The sequence below is a fragment of the Papio anubis genome, chromosome 8 (assembly GCF_008728515.1).
Source record: "Papio anubis isolate 15944 chromosome 8, Panubis1.0, whole genome shotgun sequence".
NCBI lineage: Eukaryota > Metazoa > Chordata > Mammalia > Primates > Cercopithecidae > Papio > Papio anubis.
The window spans coordinates 116517432-116540283 of record NC_044983.1 but is presented as its reverse complement, the minus strand read 5'-3'; positions in this window follow the sequence as shown (position 1 = coordinate 116540283).

The window sequence follows — 22852 nt, the reverse complement described above, 5'->3', positions numbered from 1 at the left end:
TAAATTAGCTACATTAAATATGTTCGAATAACTAAAGAAAGACATCTCTAAAAAAAATCAAATGGAAATGATGTCTCACCAAATACAGGGTATCAATAAAGAGGTACAAATTATAGAAAATAACCAAACGAAAACCTGGATTGAAGAATACAATAGCTGTAATGAAAAATCCACTAGAGAGATTCAATAGCAGATTTGAGCTGGCAGAATAAAGTAGCAGAGAACTGAAAGATTAGACATTGAGATCATTTAGTCTGGGAACAAAAAGAAAAAAGAACGAAGTTAACAGAGTCTCAGAGACCTATGGAACACCATCAAGCAGGCCAACTCATAAATTTGTATATACAGTATGATTCTCAAAAGTAGATGACAGAGAAATGGGCAAAAGACTATTTGGAGAAATAATTATCAAAAAATTTCCAAAACACATTGACCTGTACATCTAAGAAGCTCAACAAATTTAATATGGGATAAACACAAAGAGATCCAAATCTAGACACATGATAATCGAACTGTCAAAGCTAAATTCAAAGAAAAAATTTTAAAAGCAGCAAGAGAAAAGTGACTTATCATAACATACTCAATAAAATAGGTGCCTCTCTGTCCTACAACTGCAAGGAATTGGATTCTGCTACCAACCCCATAAACCTGAAATGGAAATCTGAGATCCAGAAAAGAAAGGCAGTTTGGCCAATGCTTTGCTTTCAGCCTTATGAGACCACAAACGAAAGACAAAACTAATGTATGTCCAGATTCTTCAACCATGGAAACTGCAAGATAATACATTTACATTGTTTTAAATTGCTGTGTTTGTGGTAATTTGCTACTACCATTAGAAAGCAAAGGTGTATAGAAGTTTAAGAGGGAAGTGAAAGGGAGTTATATTGAGAAAAAAAATGCCCAGGGTAGAAAGGTTGGTTCCTGGGGTATTGTCACTATATTATTTCTTAACCTTGGTGATTACTACAGGTATTCATTTTACATTCATATGTTAAATGTATTTTGTGACCCTAAGTAACTATGTCATATCTCTTAATTAAAAAATATATTTAAGTACTTTAAAAATGTATGAAGTAAAAGATATGATAATGGGTCAACAATTTCAGGTCAACTAACCAAAAAGCTTATGCTTGTTAAACTAAGTAGAAATGCATAACACGTTTAAATTAATTGACACTTCAGAGAGAAATTTAAGAGTATACACACCCCATCACCATGAACCAAAACCAAGAAGATAGATACAAAAATAAAGTTTCAAAAAAAGGGAAAGAAAACAATATAACAATTAAGGTGCATGCTCCCAGTAAAGCCAAATCCTTCTTAATCATTGGTATGGATTTTCACTTATCACTTTTCTGGACTCACACAGCAGTATTCATTCGGAAAATAATAACTTTTGAAGCACATGTTAAAGCGGAAGATTTTTATCACAGCAAGAAAAAAAAAAAAAGATTCTAACCCAATGTCCATATTGTGAGCATATGTTAAATTTAGAGCAACTGAATCATCAGAATAAAAGTGAATGACAGGTATGTAGTTTTTTCATATTTTAATGTCTCTATCTATGCATAGGCTTACCCTCAACTTTCTCCATATCTCATTTGTAGACCTAGTGATACTTTTCCTTTCCATACTACCACTTCAAAATCATCAGCACTTCAGCACAATCAGTGATTTGGCATCTACTATGGCATGAATGTGTCCTTAAAAATTTATGCGTTGGAAACTTAATCCCAATGCAACAGTACTGTGAGTTAGGGCCTTTTGGGAGATGTTTAAGTCCTGAGGGCTCCACCCCAATCAGTGAAGTAGTGCCATTATAAAAGGGCTTGACAGAGGGAGTTTGGCTCCTTTTTACTACCTCTGTGATGTGAAGACACAGCCTTCCTTCACTCTGGAAGATGCAGCAATGAGGTGCCACCTTGGAAGCAAAGAGTAGCCCTCACCAGACAACTGACCTGCTGACACCTCGATCTTGTCCTTCCCAGCCTCTAGAACTGGGAAAATAATAAATACCTGTTCCTTATATATTACTGTCTTAGGTATTTTGTTATAGCAGCATTAACAGACTAAGACAGTATTCAGGTTTTATTTACTTAAACAAACATTTACTGAGCATCTCTTATGTTCCTGGCATTGTGCTTAGTAGAAGGTTCAAAGATGAAACATATATGACTCATTCCCTGAGGTATTGCTATTCCAAAGAGGAGGGGCATCATAACAGATAATTTAAATATTTATGCAAGAGGCCAGGCAGACTGACTGACTTAGTAACTCACCCTTTGGTTCTATTATTGACCTAATATTTAAACAAGAATAATTTTGTAAATGAAATGATTTAATACTTGATGCCTAATCATGCAATAGAGTGTTTTCCAGATATATCTTTCTACTCCAAATAATTTAAAGTAGGGACTGTGTGTTTAGAGTCTTGTACTTGTCTTTTCAGTGTTTTTTTATTTCTCTCAAATAGTATCCCTTCTCATCCATCTTGTAATCTTAGCAAAGAGTCCTGAAAAAGTGTTGATAGAAATTAAGGGCTTGAGGAGTCACCACTTACCTAAGTATTTATGCATATAAATAGGAAATAGTTAAACCCTAAAAGTGATTTTGAGGAAATAAAACCTGTTATAACAATGGCTTGACAACTGTAGAAGTGATATTTTTGAGCTATATAGTTTAATAATTTATTGCAAACAAATGCTACTTGCCTGGTAGCATTTTAGGCTCTGGATATCTCAAATAAATGAGGTATAGTACCTACTCTCTAAGTGTTACAAATGGGTAATTCAGCCTTGAGATAAAAGTGAATATCGAGTGCCTTGAGAGTTTAAAACAAGGGCACTTCAGCATAGCTTGTGGATACAGGGTGAAAGATGGGGACAGAAAGAAGGAAAGGTTTGAGGCACAAGACAATGAACATAGAAATGTTAATTAGAAAATCACTAAAATAAATATCCATGCATGAATGAAAGGGCAGTAATGGAGACAAAAGGCATAGCATGGAAGGAGAATTCCCAGTGATTCTTCTAACAAGTTATAACTGGAGTCTCAACTTGCACCAGCTTCTTCCACCATAAGGCAATTATATCTTTGGTGTTTATTACCTCACCAGAATGTAGAGATAGATGGAAAAGACCTTAATTATATTTCACTAGTTGGTGACCACTCAACTTGCCTTACTCAGTCACATAGTCAACATTTATTGACTGCAAACTTTATGCCACATACTTTCCTAGGAGCTGCAGATACAAGGCATTTGAATTTACTAAGTGAAGGGATCATTTTTTAAAATAGTCATTGTGAAATTTTCTTTCTTATTCTAATTACTAGTGATCTGAAACTTACAGCTTTGGGAATTTCAACTGTTACTCAGCTGTCAGCTCGGGTCACTCTTATCTTTGCAACTTAAATAAGATGGGTTTCAATGCCCTCTCCTAAGCCTAGCATACTTACTGGGATTTACCTAAATTTAATTTTGTTATCTCGCTGATTTCTTCCTCTCTACTTGTTTGTCACCGTCCAGAGACTTTTTTGTTTCAGTCTGTCCATGACCAGTTCAGATGTATAGTATAGTCCTTTTGAATGATTTCTCCATAACACTTTTCAAATAAGTTTGTGTGGCAGGTCTGACTCAACATTTTGTACAATAGAGCCCACATATAAAACATCACAGAAAAAACATAAAATACTAAACTCTTCTGGTAGTCCCTTAGAAAGTAACAACTTATTCCGAAATTAAGTGCCTTAAGAGAACCATTGTATTGGCTTATAATATTTTAGGCCAAAAATTGAGGAAGCATTGACAGTTCATCTCCGACTAACATGGAGTCCATTGAGCAGCTGTGGATGAAACATCTTCTTCCAAGATGGCATCTTCACTCAAATATCCAGTCCCTTTATGCTCTTTGACCTCTCTATCCACAAAGTCACATCTCCCAGGGCCTCTTCACAAGGCTTGAGCTTCCTCTAGCAAGGTGATCTCAGGGTAGTTGCACTACTTATGTAGTGAATGTTTTCTGTGGGGAAACTGAACTTAATATTACCTTACTCAGGACTGTTGAAGGAAGTGATAAATTACGGGTGCTACATATACTGCTAGGGGAAATCTTCGGCAATACTGATACAGAATTGTGAAAAACACAACATCAAAGTAAGCCCGATAAATAATTAAGGAAAACAGGTCCTAACTAGTGATATAAATTGAGTGTGTGCTGCCTATTTACTAAAAGTAGAATAATGTCTAACAATGATAAAGCTTTAATTCCATATAAATACAGCTGAAAATCTACTACATCTCACAGACACTTGCTGTTTACTTGCCTGCATTCAAGGTATTGTTTTTACTGAATAAAGAAATCAGCTACTTGTATATTTATAAATTGGCATCTTTCTCTTGGTCTTGACTTCTGTCCCCTCACCCACCCCTCACTGAAAATGCTTTCAAGAGACAGGAAACAGACATTGTTAGGCTACGTAGGGGCTATGCTGGAACTTGCTCCACTTCAGTCATAGAGGATTGATAGAGTTGCTGTAGAGCAAATGAGGGAAGAGATATTCTTGCAGCTGTATTAGGAAGTCTATCTTCCACATAGGCATCCATTCTTAAGAATTTGCCAGTCACTCTTGCCTCTGAAATTACCCTCTGATTGATATTTCTGCTCAAGTCCTCAACATCATTGTTCAGCCCTCCTCTCCCTCTTACTTTTCCTCTGTAATAAGGTTTGGGTTTATGTCTCCACCCAAATCTCATATTGAATTGTAATCTCATAATCGCTGTGTGTCGTGGGAGAAATCTGGTGGGAGGTAATTGAATCATGGGGCCTGTTTCTGCCATGCTGTTCTCATGATAGTGAGTTCTCATGAAAGCTGATGGTTTTATAAATGTCTGGGATTTCCCCTGCTGTTACTCATTCTCTCTCCTGCCATCCTGTGAAGAGGTGCCTTCCACAATGATTGTAACTTTCCTGAGGCCTCCCCAACCATGTGGAACTGTGAATCAATTAAACCTCTTTTCTTTATAAATTACCCAGTCTTGGGTATTTCTTCATAACAGTGTGAAAACGGACTAATACAGTAAATTGGTACCAGGAGTGGGATGTTGCTATAAAGACACCCAAAAATGTGGAAGCAATTTTGGAACCAGGTAACAGGCAGAGGTGTGAACAGTTTGGAGGGCTCAGAAGAAGACAAGAAAATGTGGAAAAGTTTGGAACTTCCTAGAGACTTGTTGAATGGCTTTGACCAAAAAAATGCTTACAGTGATATGGACAATGAAGTCCAGGCTGAAGTGGTCTCAGATAGAGATGGGGGATTTGTTGGGAACTGGAGTAAAAGTAACTGTTGCTATGCTTTAGCATTGTTATGCTTTAGCAAGAGACTGGCAGCATTTTGTCTCTGCCCCAGAGAGCTGTGGAACTTTGAACTTGAGAGACATGATTTAGGGTATCTGGCACAAGAAATTTCTAAGCAGCAAAGTGTTCAAGAGGAAGCAGAGCATACAGGTTTGGAAAACTGGCAACCAGACTACATGAAAGAAAAGATAAACCCATTTTCTGGGGATAAATTTGAGCAGCCTGCAGAAATTTGTATAAGTAATGAGAAGCCAAATGTTAATCACCAAGACAATGGGGAAAATGTCCCCAGGGCATGTCAGAGACCTTTGTGGCAGCCCCTCCCATCACAGGCCCAGAGGACTAGGAGGGAAAAATGGTTTTTGGACTGGACCCAGGGTCCCCCACTGCTCTGTGTAGCCTTGTGACATGTTTCTCTGCATCCCAGCTGCTTCATGTTCCATGCATCCAGCCATGGCTAAAAGGGGCCAGGGTAAAGCTTGGGCCATTGCTTCAGAGGGTGCAAGCCCCAAGCCTTGGTGGCTTTCATGTGGTGTTGAGCCTGTGGGTACACAGATGTCAAGAATTGAGGTTTGGGAACCTCCATCTAGATTTCAGAGGATGTATGGAAATGCCTGGATATCCAGGCAGAAGTTTGTGCAGAGGTGGAGCCCTCATGGAGAACCCCTGCTAGGGCAGTGCAGAAGGGAAATGTGGGGTTGGAGCCCCCCACCACAGTCCTCACTGGGGCACTGCCTAGTGAAGGTAGGAGAAAAGGGCCACCATCCTCCAGACCCCAGAATGCTAGATCCACTGGCATCCTGTACCATGCCTGGAAAAGCCACAGAAACTCAATGCCAGCTTGTGAAATCAGCCAGGAGGGGGCCTGCACCCTGCAAAGCCATAGGGTCGGAGCTGCCCAAGGCAATAGGAATAGCTTTCATCAGCATGACCTGATTGTGAGACATGGAGTCAAAGGAGATCATTCTGGAACTTTAAGATTTAATGACTATTGGATTTTGGACTTACATGGGCCTATGGCCCCATTGTTTTGGCCAATTTTTCCCATTTTTGGAGGGTGTATTTACCCACTGCCTGTACCACCATGGTATCTAGAAAGTAACTAGCTTGCCTTTGATTTTACAGGCTCATAGGCAGAAGGGACTTTCCTTGTCTCAGATGAGACTTTGGATTTGACCTTTGGGTTAATGTTGGAGTGAGTTAAGACTTTGGGGGACTGTTGGAAGGACATAATTGTATTTTGAAATGTGAAGACATGAGATTTGGGAGGGACAAGGGGCATCATGATATGGTTTAACTTTGTGTCCCCACCAAAATCTCATCTTGAATTGTAATCCCATAATCACCACTTGTCATGGGAGAGACCCAGTGGGAGGTAACTGAATCATAGGGGTAGTTCCCACCATGCTATTCTAGTGATAGTGAATGAGTTTTCATAAGATCTGATGGTTTTTTAAGTGTCTGGGATTTCTCCTGCTAGTGCTCATTCTCTCTCCTGATGCCCTGTGAAGAAGTGACTTCTGCCATGATTGTAAGTTTCTTGAGACCTCCCCAGTCATGCAGAACTGTGAGTCAATTAAACCTGTTTTCTTTATAAATTATCCAGTCTCAGGTATTTCTTCATAGCAGTGTGAGAATGGACTATACACTCACCTTCTCTATTCTATTTCCTCCAATCTCAAAATTATTGTATTTTTCTTGGACAAGTTTGTTTCATTGATTGATGAATGAACTGATGTTCTCATCTGCTTCATTGAATTATCTCTGCTATTTCTAGAAGGCCTTATCTTTATAAACACATCTATTAAATTGTGTTTAAAACAAAGACAATTGTCTTTCTGAATGAAAATCTGTGCTAGATATTAAAACACAATGTCCACTTTGCCACATTTAAATCTCTTATAGTAACCAAAAATACAAAACCCCAACTTCAAGTTTTTGGTCTTTTTGTAATTTGTTTTTTATTAGTATGTAAAGTTTATTAAATATCTCTTACTTTATTCTTTAAATATAAGAAAAACTATTTTTGATTACTGAGAATTCAAATCAAAGTCTAAACTGTCTTTGTTCCTTTTTCTCTCTTCCATCTCCAAGCCTAAATTTACTAAAAAATTCTCCATGTGTAGCTAAAAGCTAAATTCTGCAGAGAAAAAAGCAGACCTGAAGTTTGTATACTTGGGGCAAAGCTGTTTGTTATCAGCTTTTGCTGTTTTCAATCTATACCACAGTTAAGAATGGGGCAATTATGCAGAGTAAGTTTTCCTTTCAAAGTTAAAATACAAAAGAAGCCCTTGTCAAGAATTATTAATGTCTTAAGTAAAGTTTATCATAGCCAAAGCCAGTCTAAAGAATAAATCTACCAAAAATAGAAAAGTGTGTATGTAGTTATTTAGAAATAGTGGGGATGTGGGTGAGAGAAGAAGGTGAAGGACTCATTTTCTTATAAGGTACAGAAAAAAATGGATATTTTGTTGGATAAAAGAAAATGCAACCATAATAATAAATAAATCTTCTTATAAAAAATAAGCTTAAGTGAAAAGGGAATGTAGAGGTCAGAAATAAAAACCCAAGTTTAATTCAGAAAATAATGGTATAGAAAGAGCCCTGGGCTTAGATTAGAGCATAGGAATCAATGGCATGAAGACAGAACATAAGAAGGTTATTTGACCAGAACCACTCTTTTAAAAGGTGGTACAAATATATAAATTCTATGTTGCTTACAAGGAAGCTTGTTAACAACAATATCTCCAAATTAATTTACATAATGTTCAGTATAAATATTTTCTTTGTGTTTTGACATGTAAAAGGTACGATACGTTAAATATAAACATTTAAAGTATAGCAACATTTTTCAATGTTGATTTTTCCTTCTTTCATTTTTTTATATATTAGTCAAATAATTCCAGACCTCTGATACTGCTGCCACTTAGTAACTATATAAACTTGGGAAACACATTAAGTTTCTTTGCATCCCAGTTTTATCTTATGGAAGAGAGAATAACAATACCTGCCTTACCTAAGTCATAGGGTTGTTGTGAAATCTTATGTGTAAATCATAAAGAACAGCAGAGAGGTAAGGAGCTGCTTTTGTTTGAATGTATCCCCAAAGTCCATGTGTCTGAAATTCAATGTCATATTGTTGAGAGGTGGGAGCTTTCAGAGGTGACTAGGTCATGAGGGGTCTGACCTCATGAATGGATTAATGCCATTATTTTGGGAGTGGGTTAGTTATCCCACAAGAAGGTTCCTAATAAAAGGATTAATTTGACCCCTCTGTCCTCTTCTCTCTCTCTCTTGCATGCCCTCTCACCACATGGTGCCTTCTGTCATATTCTGATGCAGGAAGAAGGCCCTCATGTGGTGCCTCAATCTTGGACTTCCCAGTTTCCAGAACCATGAGCCAAATAAACTTCTATTGTTTATAAATTACCCAGTCTGTGGTTTCTTGATATAGCAGCAAAAACAAACAAACAACACAAAACAAAACAGAAAAACAAAAACAAAAACAAAAACAGACTCAGATGGAGGTCCTGATGTGATTGTTAGAACTGTTAAAAAATATATATAGTCAACTTTTAAGTGTAATTTTTGTAGTAATTCAAGTTGTTTGTTTAGGAAATGCTGAAGCCAGAGTTAGAACTGAATTTTCTATCATTATCAGAAAAGCTCACATTTCAGAGACCTTTGGCCTCAAAGTCACCTCCAAATCAAATGCTGAGCATGGTTCTCCAGGATCTCTCTCCAAAAGGTCTTTCAAGAAAGTTTTGCTGAAAATGAAATTTTTAGTTAATTGATTTGCTTCTCCAGTGACGTTGATAGTGAGTATATGTACACACACTCGCAATACATAAGAATAAAATATTAGTAAAAAAAAAAAAAAAAGATTTATTAGCTGCAATATTATCCTAAATGTAAGGATGTTACAAGGTTGAGTTTCCCAGGGAGTAGACTCAGAGGGAGGTTTGCTTGCAGGATTATTTTGAGGCACCTTCAGGATTGGCACCCGCAGGGAAGTTAAGAAGTCAGGATTCAGCAGAGAAAGAAGTTGAGAACTGTGATGAATTTGTAGCAAAGACTCTGAAAATCATGCAGAGTCCTAGACCTGGAATGGACCTTCATAGTTGTTTCAAATTGAGGTGAGGGGCACAGCTTTTATATTCCCATATCAAGTTGTCCCAGGCTCTCCCAGCAAAGGGGGTAACCTTGAGCAATGCAGCTTTTTAATGCCAAGGACGAGTGCCGGAGAGGGACTCAGCTTAGAGATATGTTACCAACACTCTTGAGATGAGAAATTTAGTTCTTCAGTTTTAAAGTGTGATCTAGGTGAACATCACAGAATTCACTCCTTATGCTATTCAGATCCACATACATCAGGTCTGGGATCAGGGTTATTGTTCTTGGAGGAAGCTTACAAGAAGATGGTCAATGGGATGAACACTAGGTTCCACCAATGAAGCTAGTTTTGAAGATATAACTAATATTCATCATACTCCTCTCTTGCTACCCATTCAAGATTCCTTCACCCTCAGCTGACACCTCTGTTAGCCTCAACGGCTGACCTATTAAAGCAATTCAGAGCCTTATCTCTGAGGCATTAGTATGTCCTTCTCGAGTTTTGGCTGCTAAACTTGTTCAGTTATTATCAAAATTGAGTAAACAATTACCAAGAGATGCCCAAATGGATCACCTGAGTGTCAAACATATTATTTGCTGCTCATGTAAGAGCAGTCCTTCCTCCTCTTGATAATCAGAATCACTTACCAGGTTGGTGAGTCCTTTCTTTATATGCCAGTATCATGGCACAAGAAACTTAAAGTGATTGAATAGTAGTTGCTGAAGCTTGAGCTTTAATGAGAATTTTGTTGCATTCCCTGGTGGAAGCTTTCTCCCTCTGGTAACCAAGGCATCTAAGCCCACAAATCCCAAAGTTTTCAGAATGAGAAGCACAAATTCCCTAAGTGGATCACTTGGAATGATAATTAAACAGGCTACTGTTACATTCACTGCTTATTTCTAGGACCTATGTGCTCTATCATTTGGGGGACATAGAACCATACATGCTTGCTGACTTGGGGTATATAAAGAATTCCCAAAGTATTCTCTCCAAGCTGGTGCATCAGATGTTCATTCAGCAGCCTGCACCATTGCTAAAAAGACGGCCAATTCCTGTGAGAAGTGGAATGTGACAGAACTAATGGATCCCATGGAGATAAACTGATGTCAAATCTACTGTGCTGTGAGGTTGGTCACTTCATCTGATGTTATATAAAATCATGTGTCAATGGGTCAAATACTCTGTGAGTCCTCTAATCATGGTGCTAGCTGAGCCCTACTGGCAGGAAAGACAAACCCAAGCTCCAAAGAGCATGGATTAACAAAGTAAAAGGGGTCTTACATATTGCCACCAATGGGCTGGTTTGTTTGTTTAACGGATGATGCTGTATTTGAGGCTCAGAGTTGATCTCTGATGCTAGCAGTCTGGAATTCATTAAAGGCAGTAGTAAGATCAGGCTTGATCATGGAAAACAATGCAATCTGGCCAATGCACAATCTCCATCCCTGCTGCCCAGCCTACTCTGTTCCATGTGCACAATGTGCTAGTATTAGAGTGGTTGACATTAACTGAGTCAGTCAGTCTACTTAGTTACTTAGTGTCTCTCCTATGGTGGATCTTCTCTTTTCAGCATTAATAAGCAGTAGAGAATCCAGTACAATTCATGCCCATGCCCAATAGGTTATCCAAATCCTTCTTCTCTAGAACTCCTTGCCCCAATCTTGTACTCTTTCCGGTACCCTGATTAACCAGCCAAACAATTTTCACTGCCCATGTGTCTGTATTATTATTACCTCAGGCTACCTCTCTTTCCACAGAAAAGACATCCAGGTTCACTTCTCAAAGTCCTGGCCATTGGGATGATTTTCCCTGAAAATTGTATTCAGTGCCACTCCTAAGTAGGCAATAATGCACTACAGTTCATTTTCAGTTTGCACCTATATACTGAACTGACCTATCTATAGGCTAAGCTTGGTTTTTTTCCCCCTTGCTTGTGCCTTCTAGCCCTATTCTTGTCTAAACCCATCTGTATCACTTCCATCTTAGAATGGATTACTGCTGGCCCCACCCAATATTACGATATGGTGAATTTACCTGAACCCCGATCATGGTGGGCAGTTCTGCTTGTGTGATCATTGGATGTCCCACGGCCAGTCATTCTGTATTTACCAGGGTCCAGTATCAAAACAGAAAGTGTTTTCAGAAAGTTATCATACGTATTCAATATTGACAGCATAGTCTTCCTATAAAACTACCATTTTACTTCAGGATGAAGGGTTATCTGTCACCAATGATGTATTTCTCAGCCCTTAGAGCCTCTATAAACACTCCAAAGCAAAATAAAAAGCCACATGTAACAACTTGTTTCACATATGTGCTTGACAACATTATGGTGAAGGGATAGATCTTAGGAGCCCTTACTGGTAGGACAAATACTTATCTAAGTTTAATGTAGTACGGGCTGAAAGGAACAGAGGACATTTTTGCAGATTTCAATGACCCTTTTCCTTCAAATCATTCTGAAAATCTAAAATAAAATGTTTATATAGTATTATCAGAACCCTCTAAGGATTTCAGATTCTAAAAGACATTATCTACTTCACCTAAGCCTTTAAACTTGGAGAGGGCACAAAAAAACAAATCAAGTAATTCTGTTCAATATAAGAGAAAGTAAAAGATAACAAAATCAAGTTCAAGTCAGAACTGGGGCAGATATTGTTCCTGATTTCTCTTTTTTCTCCTTAAGAATATAAAAAACGACCGGGTGCAGTAGCTCACGCCTGTAATCCCAGCACTTTGGGAGGCCGAGGTGGGTGGATCACGAAGTCAGGAGATTGAGAGCATCCCAGCTCATACAGTGAAACTCATCTCTACTAAAAATACAAAAAATTAGCTGGGCGTGGTGGTGGGCGCCTGTAGTCCCAGCTACTCAGGAGGCTGAGGCAGGAGAATTGCTTGAATCTGGGAGGTGGAGGATGCAGTGAGCCGAGACCATGCCACTGCACTCCAGCCTGGGTAACAGAGTGAGACTCAGTCTTAAAACAATAAATAAATAAATAAATAAATAAATTAATTAATTAATTAAATAATATAAAAAACATACATATATTTCCTTCATCGTCTTTATTAAAGGGCTGCTTTTCTTTCATTTAACACTGAATAAGGAGACCCTTTCTGTTCTGTTTATTTTAAAATGAAGCATTTCTAACCCAAATAAGTGATGTTATTCTCCTCTAATAGGAAATGCAATTTGTGCTTACCACAGGTACAGCATATCTTAAAAATGTAATATAGCAGAAGCCTAAATGAGTACTTGGAGGAAAAGCATACTATTGTTTAAACAGGAATAACATATAATATTGTATTATAGAACTCATGACTGAGGACTAAACCTTTTAAGGGGAAGGGATTTTCCTGTTCCTAAAGAAACATAGATGTTATTAGAGAAGTCTGAACCCTGCAGACTTCAGTTCACTGTAGCAAAAAGGCTCTGCAAAGATGAAATCATCTGCATTATATTATGAGCAGGCAGGCCAGTTGAAAAGGGACATTGAGTATGCAATGTGGTAGATATTAGCAAACACTTAAGAGAAACCACAAAAAAAAAAAAACCAAAAAAAAAAAACAACCTCATGCATTGGCCTGGAGTAAGCCTTCAACATCTGCTCAGGCCCTTCAGAGTCTACACTGCTGAGAACATAAGTCAGTTTGTTGGTCATTCTTCTGAACTTGAAGCCAGATGAGCAAATCCAAGCCATTTTATGGTAAAATCATTCAAATCATTTCAGTATGTTACAAGACTTTTGCCTTTGCCTTGAGCTTCAAAAAGAATTAGGCGGCATTTGTAACACTTCACACATTCCAAGGAAACGATTGGATCCAATCGTGAAAGTTTTCAAGTTCTGGTCAATTTTTTAATGTATAATTTATGTTGAGCATCCAACTTAAAATGATGTTTTGCTGCAGAGCCATTGCAGAATAGCAATATGCCATTTTTATGTTTGCTATTATTTTATCATTTTTATGCTATTTGCTTATATTTGTTATTATATGGTTCTAGTCCTTTGACAGCTTCATCCAAAAGGATTACATTCACCAATAATCTTAAAATAATAATCACCAGTAATCTTAAGACTCACGAGTAATCTTAAACTAATATTTAAGATTAATAGAAGGGCATATAGAGATGATCATACAATAAGAGGAATTCCATTACATTAAAATTTTCCACAAGCACTTTTAAAATATATATACTTATAAGCTCCTGCATAGCAAAATAAATAATCATCGGAGTAAACAGACAACCCACAGAATCGAAGAAAATATTTGCAACTTATGCATCCAGCAAAGGACTAATATCCAGAATCTACAAGGAAGTCAAATAAATCAGCAAGAAAAAAAAAGCAAATAATCCTGTCAAAAAGTGGGCATGTGACATGGATAGACATTTCTCAAAAGAAGATATACAAGGGGCCCATAAACATATGAAAAAAATGCTCAACATTGTTAATCTTTGGAGAAATGAAAATTAAATCCACAACGAGATGCCAACTTACCCAGTCAGAATGGCCATTATTAAAAAGTGAAGAAACAGTAGATGTTGGCATGAGTGTGGTGAAAAGGGAATGCTTATACACTGCTGATGGGAATGTAAATTAGCACAATCTCTGTGAAAAACAGTATAGAGACTTTTTTAAAGGACTAAAAGTAAATCTACCATTTGATCCAGCAATCCTGCTACTGGGTATTTATCCAAAGGAAAATAAGTCATATAATAAAAAAAAATCCTGCATGCATATGTTTATTGCAGCAGAATTCATAATTGCAAAGATATGGAACCAACCTAAGTGCCCATTGACCAGTGACTGGATAAAGAATATGTGATATACATGTACCATGGAATACTACGCAGCCATAAAAAAGAATAAAACAATGTCTTTTACAGCAACTTGGATAGAGCCAGAGGCCATTATGCTAAGTGAAGTAACTCAGGAAAGGAAAACCAAATAACATTTGTTCTCACTTCTAAATGGATCTAAGCTATGGGTACACAAAGGCATACAGAGTGATATAATGGACTTGGGAGACTCAAAAGGGTGGAGGATGGGAGGGGGATGAGGGATAAAACACTATGTATCAGGTACTAAGTACTCTACTCAGGTGACACGAGCACTAAAATCTCAGACTTCACCATTATACAATTCATCCATGTAGCCAAAAACCACTTGTATCCTAAAAGTTATTGAAATAAAAATGTATATTTAAAAGATACAATTTATAATATATAATATATAATGGCCATTCTGACTGGGCAAGTTGGCATCTCACTGTGGATTTAATTTTCATTTCTCTGAACATTAACAATGTTGAGCATTTTTTTCATATGTTTATGGGCCCCTTGTATATCTTCTTTTGAGAAATGTCTATATTTTGAGAAATATATATATGATATATATATATATTTAAATTTGTGAAGTTAAAAACTATAGAGCAGGTATTTGGATCATTTTACTGCAGTTAAACACATTTTCTTGCTATCCATGAACTATCTCTTTATACATAGTCTTATTTCTAATCATCTTTATTAAAGCATCTTTATAAGCAGGGGTGGAAGTGAATACCATCCTTTCATAGCCGAATTAATCTTACTTTCAGAAGCAAATTATTTTATGGCAAACCTAGAATGTTTAGCATATGCCTAATTGCCTCAGACTTTTCCTGTTACGGTTTTGCCTATCAGATTAGAGTTTTGCCTATTATATTGGTGCTACCTGGGTAGGAGAAAAAGGGGCTGGGAAGAAGGGCTTTGAAGAAATGTTAAGTTGACTCACAAACGCTCTTGTATGTTTTCCTAAAATTCTGAGATGTTGAGTAAAATTTTTCTCCCTTGAGAGTTAAGAATTGCCCAGAGATGTAAAATTCTCTACTTTGCTAAACAAAAGAACAATTCAAAGAGGTCCTGAGGGCAGACTTTCAAGAATGCCAAGCATAAGATAATTTTCTCAAGCATCTTTCACTCTGATACAAGGATGAAAAAAGTGAAAGTTGGAGAAGTTAGGTGAACTGCAATGATCATGTACCTATTAAGTGCAGGATCTAAGATTTAAAGTAGAACAGGCCCATTGCTATGAAGCCTGCCTCTTTCCCTCCTTACAATGTTGCATTAAAGCAACTCAAGATTGGTAAGTGTCTGGCACTCAATCATCTAGGTTGTGTGTGTGTGTGTGTGTGTGTGTGTGTGTGTGTGTGTGTGTGTGTTTTCCCTTTTACTTCCAGTAGAAAAGTCTCAAATAGAAAAGGTCATGAAGTCAAAATCTCAGCTAGACTCAAAACTACAACCACTCTCCTTCAGTACATGTAGCTAGCCAATGTATGACATTACCTTCTAGACTAGTATTTTTTTCCTTAAAAATATAAGATAGAATTTCAGTGGGTCATATTACACATGCTATAAGTATTAACTGCAAATGGTAGTTTAATAGCTAATTTTTGAGCCACTTTTTGCAATATGGCAATTTTTTCTTTTCTGTAGTCTCTGACCATTTTTGTACCATAATTTGGTTTTCAAGCAAATTGTACATTCAAGTGATTTCAGTTAGCATAAGCAGGTAGGTAGTTAAGAGTCATTTAAAATTTATTTCCTGTTGTTTGCCTTTTGAAGAGACTTCCCTGAGCTGTTTCCTATGCCCTGCTTCTAAAATGTCATCCTTTCAGGAAACGACTGACTAAACTTAGAAGTGAAGGGTTTTCCTTAAAAACCTGGGCACCAAGCTGGGTTTTCTGACTCAATATAAATATAGGAATGACTCCTTCTTCAGTGACTTATTGCATATACAATATGATTTTAAAATGGAAGGAAGGAAGGAAGGTAGGAAGGAAGGAAGGAAGGAAGGGAGGAAAGAAGGAAGGAAAGAAGGAAAGGAGGGGAAGGAAGGAGGGAGAAGAATTTAAGCTTTTTCACCAACTCACTGCATGAACCTGAACTCTTTTCACTTTTCTAATTTTCTGTCTATATATGTAAGACAGAGTTAATAATTCAATTTTCATAAACTTGAGAGGATAAGAAATTAATTACATAAATTAATTGCAGAGTTCAGTTTCTTGCACAGAATAAACTCTCAATAAATTATATAGTATAGCATTATTAGAGACCTATTGATAATGTGACTGCAATGAATTTCTCATTTACTAAGTAGAACTGACTTTAGAGAACACATTTGGCTCCTATCTGGCTCCTCCAGGTGATGGGGTAGTTCTTTATCCAAAAAACAGACTGATCTTCCCTTCTCTCCAACTCATACATTATGATTCCTGGAAGAATTATTGCTTAGCAGATCAAACTCAAACTTCCATTTCCCAATGGAGAGACACAGAGAATGGTGAGAACAGGAGAAACAAGGAGCAGACACACAGCCAAGCTATTATCAAATTTATGAATGAATATTCAAATAAAAGACTACTAAACAAAACCAACCCAACCAAATGCAAAGAATATCTTTTCACATATGTTTAAGTTGAGTTTCAAAGAATTTATTCAGTCACTGAGCTTTTATTTCAAATACATAATTTCAAATAATAAGTGACATTTGCTAATAAATTGCTTTTTATTAGGTTTATTGAGTTCTTATTTATGTTAATTCATTTAATCTGTACAACAACTCTTCGAGATAGGTAAATAATATTGTTACCCATATATACAGGGGGTTTATAGCCCATGAAGGGTATGTGATTGGTCTAATTTATACATCTCATAAGTGGTGCAGCCAACATTTGGATTGGGTATTCTGGGTCCAGAACAAATGCCTTAACCAATGGGATATAGTTTGCATAATTTTCAAGATAATTAGAGGGAATGGAACAGAAGAGAAAAGAATGATGCATATCTGAAAGCTTGTCTATGCAGCAATTTTTATTAAGATACATTCTAAGTGAATATCATAATAAAGTATTTTATGAAAATGAGAAGTTTTTTTGCTGTAGGAAACGTTCATGATCATTTCATTGAAACAGACTATTTTAAAGACGAGGAGAGAGGCTGAAAGAGGCTAGTTGACTTGACAAAGTTTACCCAAAGAATCAGCCTCAAACTTCCTCCCCCAACCAGGCTGGTGTGCTTTCAAAGGAAGTAACATACCTCAAAAGTAAATTTAAGATTCACTGGCCGGGCGCGGTGGCTCAAGCCTGTAATCCCAGCACTTTGGGAGGCCGAGACGGGCGGATCACGAGGTCAGGAGATCGAGACCATCCTGGCTAACACGGTGAAACCCCGTCTCTACTAAAAATACAAAAAACTAGCCGGGCGAAGTGGCGGGCGCCTGTAGTCCCAGCTACTCGGGAGGCTGAGGCAGGAGAATGGCGTGAACCCGGGAGGCGGAGCTTGCAGTGAGCTGAGATCCGGCCACTGCACTCCAGCCTGGGCGACAAAGCGAGACTCCGTCTCAAAAAAAAAAAAAAAAAAAAAAAGATTCACTTGTGTGGGAATGGTAATAAGAATAAGAATAATAGAATCAATAATAATAATTCCTCTGACAGCATGGAAGTCACAATATTCCTATTTCACTTACATTGCCTCAAATTTATTACTGAGTGTCAAGGATATAAGAGACTAGTTTGGTTATGTCACCTTGTCCTAGGCCAAGATGGAATTGCTCTCTGTAGAGTATTCTTGGAAAGCATAGAAGAAAAGTTATTGTAGCAGAATCATCTGCTAAAGGAAATGTACCTAGAGCCAGATATTGGATCAGGGCCACTGCTATACGGACTGAGTCGGAATCTATTAAAATGGCAATGGAAGAACATAAATTAGACTGTTAGACCTTGTCCATACCTTGGGGAATAAACTGAACACACACTGCAGCTGTTTTCATGGAATGGGTATAAAGTGCTATACCTGTGTTTTCACCAAAAAATATGAAAGTGCTAACTGATTCATTAGTTAAAAAATAAAGCCCTTGCAGATTTTTTTCCAATTGTTTTGATAGGTGTGTCCATTATGTTAGATATTTTAAAGAATTTTCCAATAATGTAACCTCAGTTTGGGATATAACAAATTGCTGAATTGAATTAAATGAAGAGAAAAATTCCAGTGGTTTGGAATCATTTCCTTCTTATTTTAGCATTTCCTAATGCCTTCAGACCAAATTTGGCAGTGAATTTCTAAAATAAATGAATTTCCAGAAAGTTATATCCAACAAGATTCAAGCATGTCTTACCCAAGGATAGAGCATGAATTTCTAGGTTCAGCCTAACCCCTTATCAACTGAGTTACCTGGAGAAAGAAACCTAACCTTCCCAAGCCTCAGTTTCCATCCCTGTAAAATTATAATAAATTAAAAACTATCCCCAGAGTTCTTGAAGATTGGATGGAATAATAATAATGAGAGTCCAATGCCTGGCACACCATAAGAACTCTTATATTATATTACATCAGCGAAGTGGCTTTTCTAGTTGATCATACTTTCCCTTTGGATCTACAAACTATTTCGCTGTATATACAAAACAATCTTAACTCCCTTGTACTTATATTTTGAGACTTCTTTTATTTTTTAAGAGGTGGTATGCTGGTGTAAAGATAGTTCTGAATTAAAGCGAAATACTGGGCTCTACTTGGGGTGCTGTCACCAGACAGAGGATCTGATGAGTTATTCTGCTTTTCTTGGTCTCTGATTTCCTCATATTTAGAATAGAAATCATGCCATTGCAAATATCTTTTGGAAAGTTGCATTAAATAAGAACAATCAAACCAGTGGTAAAATCTGTAACCTGTGACTGACAAAGACTAATGACTAACACAGATGAGGGAGAATAGTCATCTAATTATCCACAGTTTCTAAACCACTTGGTCCAGTGACCAGAGACTCATGGTTGGCTGCTGTTAAGCATGCAATGAGTGGATATGGAACATAGGAACTCTAACTGGACTGCATGAGAACTTAATTATGATTCTTGAAAACTTCTTTAGCTAAGTTTACTAAACCAATGGAAACATGGTAAGATGTAGGGAAATGGGCATGGCAGGCATCTCTTGGCAATTCTCCCACTCTGTAAAGGAAGGGGCATACATACCACCGTAACCTAAATGTTCTTAAAGCTATTGCAACATATCTGAGGTCTGCACAATATAATGAATTGAGCATGAGATCCAAAATTCCAGATTCAAGATGCAAGAACCAGTTCCCACATTCTGAATTGTGGAAATAAATAATATTTACTCAGAGTGTTGCTATGAAGATTAATTGGAAGAGCACATATAAAGCAGCTGATCAAGTTACAGCTCTTAAAAGACAGTCAGTTCATGTTAGTCTCCTTCCTTTACTAAGCAGGGCTTCTCATTTGAGAGCTGCTGACTCTCACCATCCAAGTTTATGGAAAAGTAAAACATATTAGACCTCAGGATAAAACATAATGCTCTAAATTAACTTAATTTGGTTGCATCAAAATTTCAGGGCTGAAAATTATAAATTTTTGGCCTTCATCTAATAGTTCATAAGCAGAGAGAGATTGTTGCTGGTTAGTTATAAAAATGATTAAACTTCTTTGGGATGTTATATACAAGATTTAAGCATTAGATAGTTTAGCTAGATGCTCTGCATATCTGGAGGCTCTGTCATCTCATTTTTCTATCTTGAGCCCTCGTAATAAATAATACTTTGCCAACCCTGATACCCAAATAATACTCCAGCAACTCAATATAGGACAAGTTTCCCAAGAATATTACAGCACACACACATACAGACACACACGCAGGCGCACACACACACATTGCTCCACCTTCTCCTCATACTGTGCCTGTAGTGAAGGAAAGGCAGGATTATCTTTCATCCTCATTCTGCTTATTTATTAATTGATGTCAAATTCAATTCTGTCTCTTCTGTTTGGAGGTTTTTCCAGAATTATCCACATATTTCTTTTTTAATGACTAATTTAATGTAAATCAGTCTTTCCCAATTGGTCAAAACAGTAGTAGTATTACTAACTTGTCCAATGATCTTTTGTTCATCTTTGAATTCTATCTAAAGCTTAGTATAATACCTGGGATATATTGTATTCAGAATATGTATTTGTTGAATTAATTTAATTACAGACTCATTAGAACTGGAAGGGATTTAAGGATCATTTAACCCAATCTTCCAGACATTGATTGACAACTGTTTTAGAGCTGTATCATCTAATATGGTAGCCATTAACAACATACGGCTATTAAGCACTTGAAATTTGGCCAATGGGATTGAGAAAATAACTTTTAGTTTTGTTGAATTTTAATTAATTTTAATTTTAATGTAAAAATAAATCCTTTTACTATGGCAGAAGTTTTAAGCATTGCTGGAACAATATGACTATTAGAATCTACTTTTTCAACTGTGAATGTTGTAACATTAGATATAGATCGAATATTTGGGATAAAATGTAGCATCCTAATTGATATGTGTTGTTTTAAGTGTAAAACAAAGGTTGGATTTTGAAGATTTAGCACAACAATTGGGTAGAATATATCATTAAAATGTTCACATTGGTAACACGCTGAAATAATATTTTAGAGATGGTTAAATAATATATTATTAAAGTTAATCTATTTTTTCCTTCTTACATGTGACTACTGGAAATTTAAAATTTTATATGGGCTAGCATCATATGTCTATTGGAAATACTGGGTAGAGTATCCCAAGCGGAAATTCACTCATCCTGGGCTTCCTCCAGTGAGTAATTTAATAATGATGTGAATAGCTTATTTCATAAAATGGCTGTACTTGTTGAAAGGATTTTTATATTTAAGGAGTTGCAATTATTTGCATTCTTCTACCCATGGCTTCTATTTTAGTATCTGAAAAGAAAAATCTAAGATAAGAATTTCCTGTTCCATGTGTCAGTCCTCCAGAAACTGAAAGAGTGTTAACAGCAATAATAAAGGTAATACTAAGTATTTATCATGTGCCAGGCACTGGACTAGATGCTTGACATACATTACCTCATTTGAGCTTTGAGATAGCTGTGAGATCATCCTCATTTTATGGATGAAGAAACTGAGGCTGAGAGGAAATAAGCAATTGCACAGGAGAAGTGCTTAGCATGCTACTGGGCATACAAGAGACACTTAATATAAGTTGACACTATTATTGTCACTACTTCTGCTGCTTTTTTATAGCAATAAAGATTTTTTATTAATACATAATAGTTTTACATATTTATGGGGTGCATGTGATATTTTGATACACTCATACTGTAATGATCAAATCAGGGTTATAGGGATATTTATCACCTCAAACATTTATCTTTTCTTTTTGTTGGGAACATTCCAATTCTTCTCTTTTAGCTATTTTGACCTGTACATTATTGTTAACTATAGTCACCCTACTGTACTATTGAATATTATATCTTATTCCTTCTATCTAAATGTGTTTTTATGCTTATTAACCATCCTGTCTTCTTCCCCACCAACCCTCTGCTCTTCCCAGCCTCTGGTAACCACTAATCCACACTCTATCTCCATGAGATTTACTCTTTTAGTTCCCACATATGAGTAAGAATATGTGGTATTTGTCTTTCTGTGTCTGGTTTATTTCACTTAACATATGACCTGCAGTTCCATCAACGTGGCTGCACATTACAGGAGCCCATTCCTTTTTTATGGCTGAATGGTATTCCATTGTGTGTGTGTGTGTTCTTTATCCATATATGTGTGTGTGTTTGTGTGTGTATTTTATCCATTCATGTTCTTTATCCATTCACCTGCATTCATCTGTTGATAGATGCTTAGACTGGCTTCACGTCTTGGCTATTGTGAATAGTGCTTCAATAAACACGGAGTGTAGATATCTCTTCGATATGCTAATTTTCTTTCTTTCTTTCTGGGTTTTTTTTTTTTTTTTTTTTTTGAGATATACTCGGCAGTGGGACTGCTGGATCATATGGTAGTTCCACTTTTAGTCTTTTGAGGAAACTCCATGCTGTTTTCCATACTGGCGACAACAATTTACATTCCCACCAACAGTGTACAAACATTCCCAATTCTCAGCATTCTCACAGCATCCATCATTTTTGTCTTTTTGATGAAAGCCATTTCAGCTGGGGTGAGATGACATCTCATTGTGGCTTTGATTTGCTCCTTCCCGATGATCAGTGATGTTGAACATTTTTTCACATACCTGTTGGCCCTTTGCATGTCCTCTTTTGAGAAATGTCTACTAGATCCTTTCCCACTGTTCAATCAAATTATTTGTTTCCTTGCTATTGAGTTTTCAGAGTTCACCATATATTGTGGTTATTAGTCCCTTGTGGGAGAGATATTAACAGTTCACAAATGTTTTCTTCTATTTCATAGGCTGTCTCCTCACCTGATTGATTGGTCCTTTGCTGTGCAAAAGCCCTTTTACAATTTTTAATTGACAGATAATAATTGTACATATTCCTTCTGTTTGTAGAACTGAGAGAGAGAGAGGAGTCCTTT